The following is a 15,625-nucleotide window of genomic DNA, read 5'->3' as shown; positions in this document are numbered from 1 at the left end:
TTCCTGTGCGTTCCTGCCCAAAAATAGCCCTGCGGGTAACTTTAATAATCCCTTCAACCACACCATGCAATAAAACAGTTCTTTTATTTTCTTTTTGGCTTCTATAAGACCAACAAAGTTCTCTCCAAGGCACAAGCCCCCGTGTGCGCGCACACCTCCCCAGACACAATGAAATGGAAACCACGAGTCCACGCACACAGGCAGTTCTTTCCTCTTTCTCTTCTGCCCCTGTCCTCGAGTCTTCAAAAAGATGTAAACACCATCAGCAGCAAAAATGACAAGGGCCGAGAGATCATTAGCAAATTATGAAGTGTTTACATGAAATCGATAGGAAAGCAATTATGAGATAAATACTTAAGGAGCTCAGATCCTAATCAGGTTTTAGTGGCTTTCTGGCAAAAATAGAAGCCTTAATGACAACCATGCCCCCCTTCACCTTCACAGGTGAGGCTGAGAATAGCTCTTGTGTCAGATGCACCGATGCCAGTGGATACAGCAGCCGAGTGTCTCCTGCTGCCCCAGTGAGAAGCAGTGTGTCATGGCCTCATGAGACACCTGCTTGTGGTTTCTTCTTCTATTATTATTATTATTATTATTATTATTATTATTTGGGTTTTTACCCCGCCCACCCCCGAAGGGCTCTGGGCGGCTTACAGAGTATCGTGTGTGCACACACTTTCTAGAATCCTAACTATGGCCACAAATTCAGGGGGATGGGAACCCTACCAGATACCCTCTGAAGGCTTTTCCCGCAGATGTTCTTGCTTCTCCTTCCGTCTTTTTTCCCGGGCGGTCACATGCCTCTTCGCGCAGTTCTTTCTTAGAAGGGGGACTTCAGTTAGCTGGCTTCCACAGTGGCCCCTGCTGGCTCGTCGGGCTTGCTGCACGCAGGCGATGGGGATTACGTCCTTCCGGTTCCAATCTCTCCAATGACGCCGCGCCGCTGCTGACCTCCGACCAGTCGTTGTTCCGGGGGGCCGTCCCTTCGCCGCTGCTTCTGCCGCTGTTTCGCCGCCATTGTTGTCACCGGTGTCGCTATTTTCTCTCTGGAGTCACAGTTCTTCCGCTTCTTCTAGGGGAGGGTACCCCCCTGACCGACTAAGGCCAGGTACCCATTTATCTACTCGCCATATAGGGCTTTCGAACAGCTGAGTTGGCTGCTGCTTGCACAGGCGAGAAAACTCAGAGAGCGATCACATCCCATCACACATGTCATGTAACTCATGAGAAAGGAGGCGATGCCAAAGGGCTGCTGGTTTTCATGGCAGCCGTGTGTCTGGTGTAACGTCCAGTCCAAGCCTCAGTCCAGCACTAATAACATGCTAAGGTAAGCATTCCCAGTCCAAGCAGGCTTTCTCCGAAATACTTAGAGGAAAACCAATGTGGCACAGCCAATTAAGCTTCAGCAAACAGCAAGCAAAGATATGCTGACCCCCCGGCCAAGACATCTGCGAACCCTTTTCCCATCCCCACATAAGACTGAGTTCTGAAAAGCACAGAAAGCGAAATGAAACAGGTTCTCGTTTTCTCTCTGTGGGACACTTCATTTCCACCATTACTTCTTTTTCTCCAGTAGGAGTTTATATATCCAGAGAGGGCGGGAATTGGACCCTGCCCTGTCTCAGTGAAAAAGAGACTGCAAGCTCACCTCTGCTTTGACCCTGGTGCCACCACAGGTCTCCTTTGATGCGCCCCCCCGCACGGAAAGCACCAATCGCTGGCTTGGGCGACAGTTTTGCTATCCATCCAATCTGACCTGTTAGCACAAACATTTCTCTGAGGGCTGTGCTCACTGACACCAGGTCTCATCTCCATTACTGAGGAGGGTCTCCTTAGTAACTGCCAGCAGCCTTCTCCAAAGATGCAGGCTTCCTTCCCACGGGATTATTTGATTTCTTGGCTTGTTACACAGATAGTGGAGAATTGCAAATGAACAAAAGGCTCATCGTGAAGACAGAAAGTTTGTCCATGTCTTTTTCCTTTTCTCTACCCTTCCTCAAAAGGAGGGATATTTTTAAAATTTCTCATGCCTGCTGATTGTTTCAGAATGTCTCCACGTTGGTTTGTGGTAGAAGAGCTAGTTTTGAGCCCCGCAGCACCTTAGAGACCAACAAGTTTTGGGGGGTATAAACTTTCAAGAGTCAAACTCGTTTTGTCAGATCTGATGATGGGAGCTTTGGAGCTTATATTCTCAAAACCTTGGTGGTCTCTAAGGAGCTACTGGGTTCGAACTGAGTTGATCCCTGCTGTTTCCAATTGGACCGCCCCCTTGATTCTGCTTCTCCCCCGTGCAAGGGATTTTGCTTCTCGCTCTGATTCTTCATTTCCATGCCATTTTCTGTTTCCTTGCAACCAAATTCCCTCCATAAAACTTATGCATTTTTCAACATTATTGTTGCCACAATAAATCAACATGATACATGTGTAAGATAAATATTGTATAAATTGCACAGGAAGACTGTACAATGAGTCTAACAAATCTACAAAACCAGCAGTGAGAAGCAGGGAAACGAAACCACTGACAAAAAAAGATAACTGAATACCCCCCCCAAAAAAAAAATATCAAGCATTCACTTTTCCTTAGGTCCAAGAAGCTGAGGATCATAGAATCATAGAATGTTAGAGTTGGAAGGGACCTTGCAGGACATCTAGTCCAACCCCCTGCACTCTGCAGGAGCATAGCTGAAAGATAGCCCTACATATCTACAACATACCCGAAAGATGGTCGTCCAGCCTCCGCTTGAAAATGTCCAGCAAAGGAGCATCCACCACTTCCCAAGGCAGACTGTTCCACTGCTCAACCACTCTTACAGTAAGGAAGTTTCTCCTGATATTTAGCCGGTAACGACTCGCTTGTAATTTCCACCCATTAGATACAATCTTGCAATCCGGAGCAAGAGAGTATAGATCTGCTCCATCTTCTAAATGACAGCCTTTCAAATACTTGAAGACTGCAATCATGTCCCCTCTAAGCCTTCTCTTTCCCAGGCTAAACATACCCAACTCTTTCAGCCTTTCCTCATAAGACTTGGATTCCAACCCTCTCACCATCCTGGTTGCCCTCTTCTGGACACGCTCGAGCTTGTCAACATCCTTCCTAAAACGTGGTGCCCAAAACTGGACACAGTACTCCAGGTGAGGCCTGACCATAGCAGAATAGAGCGGAACTACCACCTCCCTTGATCTGGACACAATGCTTCTGTTAATGCATCCTAAGATTGCATTAGCTTTCTTCACAGCCACATCGCACTGCAGGCTCATGTTTAGCTCGTGATCAACCAGAACACCTAGATCCCTTTCACATGTGCTGCTGTCAAGACAAGTCCCTCCCATTCTATATCTGTGCCTTTGATTTTTTTTTGTACCTAAGTGTAAGACTTTGTACTTATCTCTATTGAAATTCATTTTATTTGTCTCAGCCCACTGTTCCAGCCTTAGATCATTTTGAATCCTGAGTCTGTCTTCTTCAGTATTAGCAATCTCACCCAGCTTCATGTCATCTGCAAATTTGATAAGTATCCCCTCTATGTCTTCCTCCAGGTCATTTATAAAAACATTGAACAACACCGGGCCAAGGACCGAGCCCTGTGTCACTCCACTCGAGACTTCCCTCCACGTAGATGCGGAGCCATTTACTAACACTCGTTGCATACGATTTTTCAACCAACCATGAATCCATCCAACGGTTGCACTATCCAGCCCACACTTAACCAGCTTATCCTCAAGGATATCATGAGGAACCTGGCAGGGCAGAGATTCAGACTTGGGTTTCCCAGATCCAATATGCTCTAACCATAATCTTAGCCAGGCAGAGCTCTTTTTGTAGCAGGAACTCCTTTGCATATTAGGCAACACACCCCTAATGTAGCCAATCCTTCAAGAGCTTACAGTAGCCCCTGTAAGATGAGCTCTGTAAGCTCTTGGAAGATTGGCTACATTAGGGGTGCGTTGCCTAATATGCAAAGGAGTTCCTGCTACAAAAAGAGCCCCGATCTTAGGGCATCCTTTACTTTATCGTGATTTCATTCTGTGCCCTCGGCAATGTTGCCTGGTCGTTATTCTCAAATTCCAATTAGTCAAAGAGTTTGTATTTGTGGGTCTCACACATTAGAGGATTTACCTCATTATATCCTCTTCTGCCCTTTATATTCTGGCCCTAAGTCTAAGTTTTTGGCAGGAATTTTATCCGGCTTAACCATATATACAGATGCTGAGAAAATCATATTTTTGATTTCTGATATTGATGCACATCTTACGTATAGCGTCTCACTTTTTGCCGTTGCTGCTATGAAGATAAGGTCTAACACTGCAAATAAAGAAGATGCTCTTTGAACCTGTTGTCAATAAATTGAATTTTGGTACTAACTAACTTTTGTTTTAGTGGAATTCTCTTTATATAGCTGTAAATTTGTATTTATTTATTTATTTATTTATTTATTCCATTTCTATACCGCTCAATCCCAGAGGCTCTGAGCGGTTTACATAGGCATATTATACTTCCTAGCTAGGGCCACAATGTATATATGGGGGAGGTGAGTGCCTACCAGGCACCCAGCCAGCTTGTTCTTTCTTCTTCCTGCGGCTTCGTGGTGGGTTCTATCTCAGCGCGGCTCTGCAGCAACTTCTTCTGGGTTGGCTCCATAGTCCGCGACTTGTGCGACGACTGCTGCACCAGCCTCTGTCTGATTGGCTCCGGCCGTGCTGCGTCGCCGCGTCTCTGGGCCAGTCCCCGCCCGGAACGTCTGCAGCTTGATGTCGGGTTCGCCACCATGTTCTCCATGCTGGATCACCGCCGTCATCTGCCGCCACCACAGTTCCTCTTCGCCGCTACTGCGCCGGAAGGCGGGTGCCCCCCTGCACCTAAGGCAGGTACCCATTTATCTACTTGCCAGGCTTTCGAACTGCTGGGTAGGCGGGAGCTAGGACATGGGCCGGGAGCTCACCCTGACCGCGGTGGGACTCGAACAGCCTAAGGCTGGATGGATTACTTTTGCAGGCGTTTTACTTCCTGTGCCACCACTCCCTGTAAATATAATCTGTACTTTATCTAGTTATGGTTTCTATAACTTTGTTACAGCCTATGGCTAAACACAATACATTGATTGACTGATAGTCTGACACTCTAACCACTACACCAAAGTGACTCTCATTCTGAGAGAGAGTGTGACCAGGGAATTTCATGTTTGAATGGAGATTTAAATCAGGATTCCACAGTCCTAGTAACACATGTTCACCCCCCAGGATGCTCAACTATCCACCAGCTTGTTCTGATTTGCCATTCACTTATGTCAACCACTACCAGCTTGGACATATTCCTATTTGGCTGCTGAGCCATGGTATTGTCAGAAATCGGCACACAACACAGCTTCCGGTGCAAAATTCTGGAGATTTCTTTTCAGGATCCAAGTCTTACTTTGCTGAAGTTAAGACAGAGTAAGGCAGGCACATTGTATCTCCAGGGCTCCTGCATGAAAATGTATGCATCCAGATATTAAAGCAATGTACAGCTCACATGCTGGAGCTGTTGAGGATCAGAGGATATGTATTACAGGACAATGTATTTTTTCCAAATATAGCTGAAAGAAAAAAGATCCTCAGTGCTTTTCAGAGCAGAGCAGGCTATTACAGATTAAAGAATACAACACAAAGAAGATGGTGAAAAGCAATGTGTAATTGTGTGTGTGTGAGTGTGTAAGAGAGAGTTTTAGGCAGCCATCCTTGGTTTGAGAACAGGGGTGTTTACAAGTCCATCCCACTGTCCCTGCTTTTTCTCCTCTGTAAAATACTGAAGGGTTTGCACTGGGGAGTGTCCGTCTGCCAATAAACGCAGCCAGGTTAGGTATAGTTAAAGACAGCAAACCTTCCTGGATTCTGCACACTCTTGCATTTACTCTGGACACTACGAAAGGATGCTTTCCATTAGTATGCTGCTAAAGAACATGCTGATAGAATTAGTGAGGAAGGAGATGGTCAATTTATTTATACCCGGCCTCAGGGGATCAGCGCTGTGCATGCATAAAGGGCATTGTGATGCAGGGAGCGTTCAGCGTGCATGCATGTACGGAGAGTGAGAGTGACGGCTGATAACGCAAAGCCATTCTCTCCTCAGAAAGAATGCCTGCATTACCCCACAGTCCACCAGAGGTCAATTTTCTGAACAGAAAGTATTCCAAAAAATTCTTCAGGCTGTCCATGAATATCTGGGCTTTGAGTTTGTTTTTGTTTCCCCAGCTGTGGCATGGATACTGTTCATGCAAACATTCACACCCACCCTCTCCATTTATTGATGACCCCCGTTCAATTGTGTTTCTAATGGCAATGGCTAGATCCAATTAATGCATTTTGGCCTAATACGGCGGATACTCGGGAGGGCGGTTCATCTAATAGCAGAAAGGTTTGTTTGTGAACATGCCAAAACCCATTGCCAGCCTTGATTGGAAATGATTTGCCTAGTTCTGGTTTTCCGACTCCTATTTAAATACTGGCTTTCGGCTTGCACTGAATTCCCCATCAAGGTTGTTCCAAAATACATTCCAGGTTGATATCTTTTTTTCCCATTGCTCTCCATCCATTTTTAGAAGGTATACTCGCACTGCTGGACATCTTCCTCTTATAATTTTGTTCAGTTCACATTGCTTGCCATCCTTTTGTTTGGTACCTGTGACTATTGTACTGTTATACAATCTCTCTTCTCTCATCTCTCCAAAGGCTACACTACAGATTTCTTGAAGCAGGGACTTGGCTTTTCTACTTACTTTGCTCCTTTAAAGCATTGTATACATTGTGCCAAGGTCACGAATAACAGAGTGGAGATTTGAACCTTTTTCTCCCAGATCCTAGTTTGACATTCCAAGCACAACGCTACACTGGTTGAAAGGGGGGGTGCCCCACCCCCTTTGTTAACACTTGCTCAGATTTGCTTCAGTTACGGTCAGACTTCGGCCCCGGTCACACGGAAGGTTTTGGCCAGAGGCCATTTCGGGGGGGATCGCGGGGGATTGCAGTTCCCCCGGGTGAGGTACGGGGGCGGGGCACATGATGAAGCCCCGCCCCCTGCTTCCGGCCGCCCCACTTCCGGCCCTCATTCAGCCAGGTGGAGGCAGGAGAAGAGGGAGGGTAAGTTGCTTCCTCCCTGCCTCTCCCCACCCCTGCCTGCCTGGGGCCAGGGAGGGCCTTTGCGGGGCTTCCTTGCACTCCCGCCGGCCTTGCAGGTCCACCGCCGGGCCCCTCATGGGGCTCGGCAGTGGAGCTGCAAGGCTGGCGGCAGTGGCTGGGACCGTTGGGGGCGGGGTGTGTGGCCTTATGACACACTTCCGGTGATGTCAGGGGGTGTGGCATATGCTAATGAGTTCCCCTAGCTCTTTTTCTACGAAACGACCCCTGGTTTTGGCCCAGGAGAGGGACGGATCGGGGGGCGCAGCAAACGGGCGCGAGCACACCGCAGAGCCCCTGAGTCAGATACTGGTCTTTGCTGCGCTCTGCCTTCCCTGCACCCCCTGTGGGCTTCAGTTAGAACTGCATTTGGGGAAAATGCATTCTGTGAATATAACACGAGGCTGGCTTTGGGGTTGATTCGGGGGGGCCCAAATTTTGTCTTCCCCCAAAGCAGCCCTGGATGCTGATTAACCCTTTTTGGCTATGCTCCTGCAGAGTGCAGGGGGTTGGACTAGATGACCTGCAAGGTCCCTTCCAACTCTAACATTCTATGATTCTATGATAGGCAAGGGTCGTTTCGTAGAAAAAGAGCTAGGGGAACTCATTAGCATAACTCATTAGCATATGCCACACCCCCTGACATCACCAAAAGTGTGTCATAAGGCCACACCCCCTGATATCACCGGAAGTGTGTCATAAGGCCACACACCCCGCCCCCAACGGACCCGGCCGCTGCCGCCGGCCTTGCAGCTCCACTGCCGAGCCCCATGAGGGGCCTGGCGGTGGACCTGCAAGGCCGGCGGGAGTGCAAGGAAGCCCCACGAAGGCCCTCCCTGGCCCCAGGCAGGCAAGGGTGGAGAGAGGCAGGGAGGAAGCAACTTACCCTCCCTCTTCTCCTGCCTCCTCCTGGCTGAATGAGGGCCGGAAGCAGGGCAGCCGGAAGCAGGGGGCAGGGCTTCATCATGTGCCCCGCCCCCGTACCTCACCCGGGGGAACTGCGATCCCCCACGATCCCCCCCGAAATGACCTCTGATGATAGGATTCTAAACCCAGGAAAGTTGAGGTGGGGAGACTCACAGAACGGCATCCCACAACATCAGGACATCATTTCCAGTCATGTCTGGAAGTGACATCACCATGACCCCAGATGTGCTAGGATTCACTTGAAACTCTATGGTAAAACAAGTGAATGCGACAGTGTTTGGTGATGTGGTAATATCAGTTATGGTTGCACAGCTGGAAATGATGTCATGACATTGCAGGATGCTATTCCAGCCCTTGCATATTTTTTTCTCCGCCACTCACTGAAGTTAGGGACAGCAGTCTAGGAAATGGCAATCCTACATAGATCAATGAATGGATTTCCTCCAGCATTTAAAATTGGAAATAGGGCTCATGTGAGGAGTGTATGGGGGAGAAAAGCACACCCCCCCCCCGTGCAGTTATACCTATCAAAAGTTCCTTTAGGCTGCCATTAGTCCTAAAAGGTGAAAAAAGACAGGTCCTCTTTCTTTGTCTGTCTTTTTCCTCCCTTCCCAGGCCCAGGGCCAACTACAGCAGGGGACAGATCAGGTTTGATTGGCCAAACCACATAGGGGAGGTGGATTTAATATCCTTTGTCTCCATCCTACCATCTCAGTCTGAATGAGGGCTCCACAGGGCTGCTCTATTTTTAAAGAAATGCAAAAATGCATTTGCAGCCCTCCCAGTGCCATGCCTGGCTCAGCCCTCTCATCCCCATTTCCACACAGACGTGCAAGGTCCACAAGGGTGAGGGTCAGTCTTGTAGTTACATACAGGCAGCCGTCACATCTTGCCAGGCATCTCCAAGAGCTGAAACGGGAGGCAAGCCTTCCAAGATCCACCAATCAGGCTCCACCGCATTTCTTTTTACGACATAACGCAATGCCATCAGCCGATCACAGACAGACTATATACTGTTTAATGACTCAATTACTTAATCACTCCCAGCGATACTTAATTGCACTTGGTTTCTTAATTATACGATGTGCAGTAGGCTTGCAGTGAGGACGCTCGCTCTCTGCAAAATGATTATCCAGTGGGTCCTACTCTCACCGTAACGATTTTAACTTGTACTCTGATTAGACTGTGTGTTCGTTATCAGCTTCTGAAGGCTTCTCTCTAAGGGCTGGTTTTCACAATTTAACCCCTCAGAACTGTGCCTCCTAATGCCAGGATGCTTCATCTAACTGCTTTAACCATACACCGTGTAGTGTATTCCCTTTGTTATCTGACTCAAACAGGTGCTTTGGGGAAATACCACAGGTGTACCATCTCCTTTGGACCACAGAGCAGACTCAACAGTTTCATGGGGGGAGGGCTCTGTGGTGGAACATCGAATAGTAAAGCTTTCATCTGATATACTGAGGCCCCTGCCACACGGGGGAGCGAGGCAGCCGAACTGCGCACGTGTGCGCATGCGCAGTTTGGCCGGGAGCCGGGATTGCTCCGGACGAAGCGCGCGGCGGTGATCCCACGGCCGCGCTTGATGCGGCATGCCCGGTAAGTCCTCCTCTGGGGGTGGTTCTTTTTTACTGCGGGTTTTCGGCCTGAAGGGCCGGATCGGGGACGGGTGCGCATCACTTCCCAGATGTTGTGGTGAGATCGCGCCCGTTTCCTGCGCCCCCGATCCGTCCCTCTCCCGGGCCAAAACCTTCAGTGTGACCGGGGCCTGAGTACAAAACCTGGGATCTTCTGTATGCAATGTAGGTGCTCTACCACTGAGCCAAAACTCTGGAATGTTGACAACAGGTAATCCAATGTTGTAATTACTCCAGTTTCTTTAGCCATATCCCGTATTCAAATACCTCCCTTCTCTGATTCCAGTAGGTGCTCTGTTTCCAAAAGACATAATTTATGCTATAGAAATACCATGTTGCTCTCTCAGGTGTAACCTCCTCCTTTTGCCCAGGGGAATAAACAATCTTATGGGAAGAGGCTTTGACTCACTGGAGGGACATTAAACACTAAAGTTTTAATTGGAGATACCAAGGACAAACCCTGGGATCTTCTGCATGCACCAAAGGTGCATTACCACTGAGCCACAGTCCCCTCCCCTGAACTAACAAACAGATAAAGCTGCCTGCTACTGAATCAGACCACCGGCCTATGTTGTCTACTCTGATTGGCAGTGGTTCTACAGGGTCAAGCAGAGGTTGTTCACTTTTTTAAAAAAAAAATTATTTAACCTTAGACTTTATATCCCGCTCGAACCCCCTTTCTCAGGGGGTCTCAGAGCGGCTTACAGGCGGTGCTAGTCACACAAATTATTCCTAACTAGGGCCACAAGGGTTTTTGTAGGGGCAGGGTTACCTATCAGCACCCTTGTGATGGTTGAGATGTTTCTTGGCCCGGCACTCGGTACTTCGTTCGGCTCGGTCGTTCCCGGCGGGCTCCATGATTCGGCGGTAGTTAAGGCACACGATTCGCGTCTTCTTCTGGGCACAGCAACGTCCTTCTGGCTCCGCTGTGCTAGCGTCTGACGTCACCATCATGTGCCCGGCAGCTGCTTGGATGTTCTTCTCTCTCCCGGCCACCAGGGATCGCCACGTTGATTGCAGCAACCTGCCGCCGCCACGCCACCTCTGCCTCCGGAGCCGATATCCCGTCCGCCGTCGCCATCAACCACCGCATCTACTAAGGGTGGGTACCCATTAATCTACTTGCAACTACTTTGCTTTCGAACCGCTGGGTGGGCGGTTTACATTACTGACTTCTAGATCATTGCCACTGGTGATGCCGGGAACTGAATCTGGGACCTTCAGCATATAAAGTATGTCCTTTGCTACTGAGCTATGGTATTTCTCCGTGCAAGCTTTTGGAGATTTGCTGCCCGGCAGTCTACTGGTCTTTGTGGTCTCTGTATAAGGCATCTAACGGTTCAAAACTATAATCTCTACCAGTCCTGTCATCTGGATTACAGAATGCCACAAGGGCCTTGTTAATTTGTTTTCTTGTTTGCTTATTTTCACACCAGAGGCAACGTTATTAAAATCGCTGGCAGGCAATATGGCAGCTCTGGACAGGACAGGCCAATTATAGATACCGGGAGGTTGGCTTTCAGCCTTGGCTGGGTCAACACGGCTTTACATGATGCTCTGCTTCAGGTGCCAGCTTCCCATGGTCATCTAAAAGCAGGCCCGAGCAATGCTCCCTTTAAGTGGTGGAGTCTTGTGAGCAAAAATTCTACCTTGTGAGCTACTGGCATTAAAGTTGTGAGGGAGCGATTTGGCTGCTGCATGAATTAGTTTGCTCTGGAGCCGTCCTTCCTGAGCTGAGATAAAAAATGTGTGAGCCGGAGGCTAAAAAACTGTGAGCTAGCTCACACTAACTCAGCTTAGAGGGAACATTGGGCCCACGTCAATGCTGGAAGTGTGGCTTGGATTTAAGGGGGCCAAGCCCAGTTCTTTAACTGCTGACCCATTGAGTCCTCCTTTCTTAGTCTGGTACATAAAGCTGAACAATTCCAATGTCCAGATTTAGGTTTAACAATAACATTATGAGGGCTGTGGCTTCACTTCACCTAGAGTGTTATGTTCAGTTTTGGGCACCACAATTTAAGAAGGATATAGACAAGCTGGAACATGTCCAGAGGAGGGCAATGAAGATGGTGAGGGGTCTGAAGACCAAGTCCTATGAGGAAAGGTTGAAGGAGCTGGGTATGTTTAGCCTGGAGAGGAGACGACTGAGAGGTGATATGATAACCATCTTCAAGCACTTGAAGGGTTGTTATATAGAGGGTGGTGCGGAGGTGTTTTCTGCTGCCCTAGCTGGTCAGAACAAAACCAACAGGCTGAAATTAAATCAGAAGAGTTTTCAGCTAAACATTAGCAACAATTTCCTGACGGAGTGGTTCCTCAGTGAAACAGGTTTCCTTGGTGGGCTCTCCTTCTTTGGAGGTTTTCAAACAGAAGCTAGATGGCTATCTGACAGCAATTCTGATTCTGTTAATTTAGGCAGATCACGAGAGGGAGGGCAGGAAGGGTTGTCTCAGTGCTTGGTTCTTGTGTCCGTTTCTTACATGCCCAGGGAAATGCTGATCACCACACTGAGGTAAGGAAGCAATTTTTCTCCAGGCCAGTTCAGCTGGAGATTCTGAGGTTTTTTTGTCATCTTCCGGGCATGGAACAGCAGTTCCTGGAGGTGTGGGGGGAGATATTTGTGAATTTCCTGCCTTGTGCAGGGGGTTGGATTAAATGACCCTGGAGGTCCATTCCAACTTTGTGATTCTATGCATAGTGGCAGAGCACCTACTTTGCACAAAGAAGATCCCAGGTTCAATCCCCAGCATCTCCAGTTAAAAAAATAATCAGGTAGTAGGTAGAAGAAGAAGAGGTTGGATTTAGGCCCCGCCCTTCACTTGGAGTCTCAGAGCAGCTTACAAACTCCTTCCCCTTCCCAGGGGTCATGGCTTACAAACTCCTTTCCCTTCCCCTCCCCACAACAGACACCCTGTGAGGTGGGTGGGGCTGAGAGAACTCTGACACAAACTACTGTTTTTCAAGGACAGCTGTGCCAGAGCTTGTGACTGACCCAAGGTCACATCAGCAGGTGCAAGTGGAGGAGTGGGGAATCAAACCTGGTTCTCCCAGATTAGAGTCCGCGCACTTAACCACTACACCAAACTGGCTCTGTGAAAGGCCTCTGCCTGAGACCCTGGAGAGCTGCTGCCAGTCTGAGTAGACAGTACAGACTCTGATGGTGGAAGGGTCTGTTCCCCTGGGAGTGAAATGTAAAGAATTTCTTGGCCTTAGAATGCAAATCTACTTAACCAATGGGAAGGCTGCTTTTATTTTTATTTCAAATTTAATTTACAAGAAGAAGAAAAGGAGGAGGAGGAGGAGATTGGATTTATACCTCGCCCTTCACTTGGAGTCTCAGAGCAGCTTACAATCTCCTTTCCCTTCCTTTCCCCACAAAGGACACCCTGTGAGATAGGTGGGGCTGAGAGAGCTCTTTGCTCTTGAGAGAACAGCTGTGACAGAACTATGGCTTGCCCAAGGTCACCCAGTAGTTGCATGTGGAGGAGTGGGGAATCAAACCTGGTTCTCCCACTACACCAATCATTATTGAGCTACTTGCTTTAATAATATATACACAGGTTAATTATGGGGCACATTTGAGCAGAATTTATTTTTTGCCTTTTTTGCTCCATCCTGTTACAGAGGATGGCTTTCCACACACCATACAATATCCAAGGTAGCAATTCCCTTGCTTCTTTCATCCTGTAAATCCTGGGTGCTTGAACAGACATTGATGAATAGAGGCCTGGCAGCATGTCTATTATATAGTTAACCATCATCCCACTCACTTTATTCTGCTACAAGCAAGGCATGCCCAGCGGCAAACAGCCCCGCCTAACACTGCAGATTGAACTTTTACGGGCTGGCAGGATTGCCTGGGACCCAAATCACAACCTCCTGGTGGTTGATGGACTATGTCGAGGGAAAGTGGTAGAGAGGCAAAGCAGCAACCAAAATTCTAAGAGCAGTTTGGGGCATGCCTGAGTGGTGCATTCTTCAGACTGAGGAGGACTGGACCACATTCATTAATTTTATAGGATCCGATGGAACCTACTGGTCCCTTACAGGCAGGGCTTTTTTTATAGAAAAAGCCCAGCAGGAACTCATTAGCATATTAGGCCACACCCCATGCCTTCCCTTGGCTTGCCCAGGCAAGAACCCCCATGAAGGGAAGGCAGTTTCAATAGGCCGGGGAAGGGACGGGGAGGCATTTAATCGCCGGGGGTGGGGTCGCTCTCCAGGCCTTCCCTCTGTAGCCGCGCACGCAGAGGTTTTGGTTGTAGTGGGTATGGCCAACTCTGAAGCCAGCCAGAACTTTGTTTCTGTCCGTTCCTGCCCCAAAATAGTCCTGATTACAGGTGTCACCTGATCTCTACTGTCTCAGGCCTGGTCTAGGTGATTCCTGTACCACATTCTGGGTTGGCAAATTGATACACGACCTGAGTACCCGCCCCATGTGTTGAACTCCGCAGATAATAGTATGCATTGGGTGGAATAAAGGATTTAAAAAATCATCCCCATTATGGTATGCCTCTTTCGCGGAGTTTCACATCCCATGAGAAGTATTGCCAGTCTCTAGGTACATCCCGGAAAGCTTCCAGACTACAGAGATCAGTTCCCCTGGAGACCAGTGTTCCCTCTAAACTGAGTTAGTGTGAGCTAGCTGACAGTTTGTTAGCCTCCAGCTCACACATTTTTGTCTTAGTTCAGGAAGGATGGCTCCAGGGCAAACTAATTTATGCAGCAGCCAAATTGCTCGCTCACAACTTTAATGGTAGTAGCTCACAAAGTAGATATTTTGCTCACAAGACTCCACAGCTTAGAGGGAACATTGCTGGAGACCATGGCTGCCTTGGAGGGTGGACTCTGCGGCCTTCCACCCTGCTGGGGTCCATCCCCTCCCCAAGCCCCGCCCTCCCCAGGCTCCACCCCCAGATCTCCAGGAATTTCCCCACTCCAGAGCTGGCACCTCTACCTAAGAGTCATTACTAACTTTCTAAAGGAACTCATAGAAGCCAATATTTCAAAGAAGAACCACAGGCACACGGAAACCTAGGTGACCTCCATTCTTTTGGAGAGCCTGGGATCAGAACACAATTCCCAAATGGGTTAAGAAAGCCTCGCCCCCTGTGAGCAATGCTCCCTCTAAGCTGTGGAGTCTTGTGAGCAAAAATTCTACTTTGTGAGCTACTGGCATTAAAGCTGTGAGCAGGTGATTTGGCCACTGCATACATTAGTTTGCTCTGGAGCCACCCTTCCTGAGCTGAGACAAAAATGTGTGAGCCAGAGGCTAAAAAACTGTGAGCTAGCTCACACTAACTCAGCTTAGAGGGAACACTGCCTGTGAGTATAGTGCAGATATCCAAAATGCCAGGGGCCCAGATTAGATGAATTCAAACCATCAGAGAATTCTTGAGGTGGATTCCGGAGGCAGCAAGCGAACAACTCAACATGTCAAATGCACGTGGTGTGGTTTATGGAGGGACACATGTGCCACATGAAAACAGAAAACTCCATGTAGTGAGTGGTACCATTTAGCTCAGGCCTCAGAAGGTCCAGCCCTGATCCCCAGCCTTCTGGGGGGATGGCACCGCGATGCATATCAAAGTCTGGACTTTGTTTCCATAGAATCACCGAGCTGGGAAGGAACCTCCAGGGTGTTCAAATCGTTACAGGCACTTTATTGCATGTTACTGGGCTTTACTAGGTTGGGGGGCATTGGGGTTTTGCTGCATGTTTTAATTAAGTTTTGTAAGCCGCCCTGACCCATACCATTTTTAATCGGCTCCCCAACAATGTTCCCTCTAAGCTGTGGAGTCTTGTGAGCAAACATTCTACTTTGTGAGCTACTGGCATTAAAGTTGTGAGTGAGCGATTTGGCTACTGCATAAATTAGTTTGCTCTGGAGCCCTCCTTCCTGAGCTGAG

At 48.5% G+C, this 15,625-nt stretch overlaps 1 protein-coding gene across 1 annotated transcript in view; it reads right to left on the bottom strand.

Annotated features, from left to right (window-relative positions):
- AGBL1 (ATP/GTP binding protein-like 1) overlaps window positions 1-15,625 on the bottom strand; it is a 346,662-nt gene that overhangs the window by 997 nt on the left and 330,040 nt on the right. The window lies entirely within an intron of this gene.

Source organism: Gekko japonicus, unplaced genomic scaffold (assembly GCF_001447785.1).
Source record: "Gekko japonicus isolate JY-2015 unplaced genomic scaffold, Gekko_japonicus_V1.1 scaffold744, whole genome shotgun sequence".
NCBI lineage: Eukaryota > Metazoa > Chordata > Lepidosauria > Squamata > Gekkonidae > Gekko > Gekko japonicus.
This window is presented reverse-complemented; position numbering and strand designations above follow the sequence as displayed.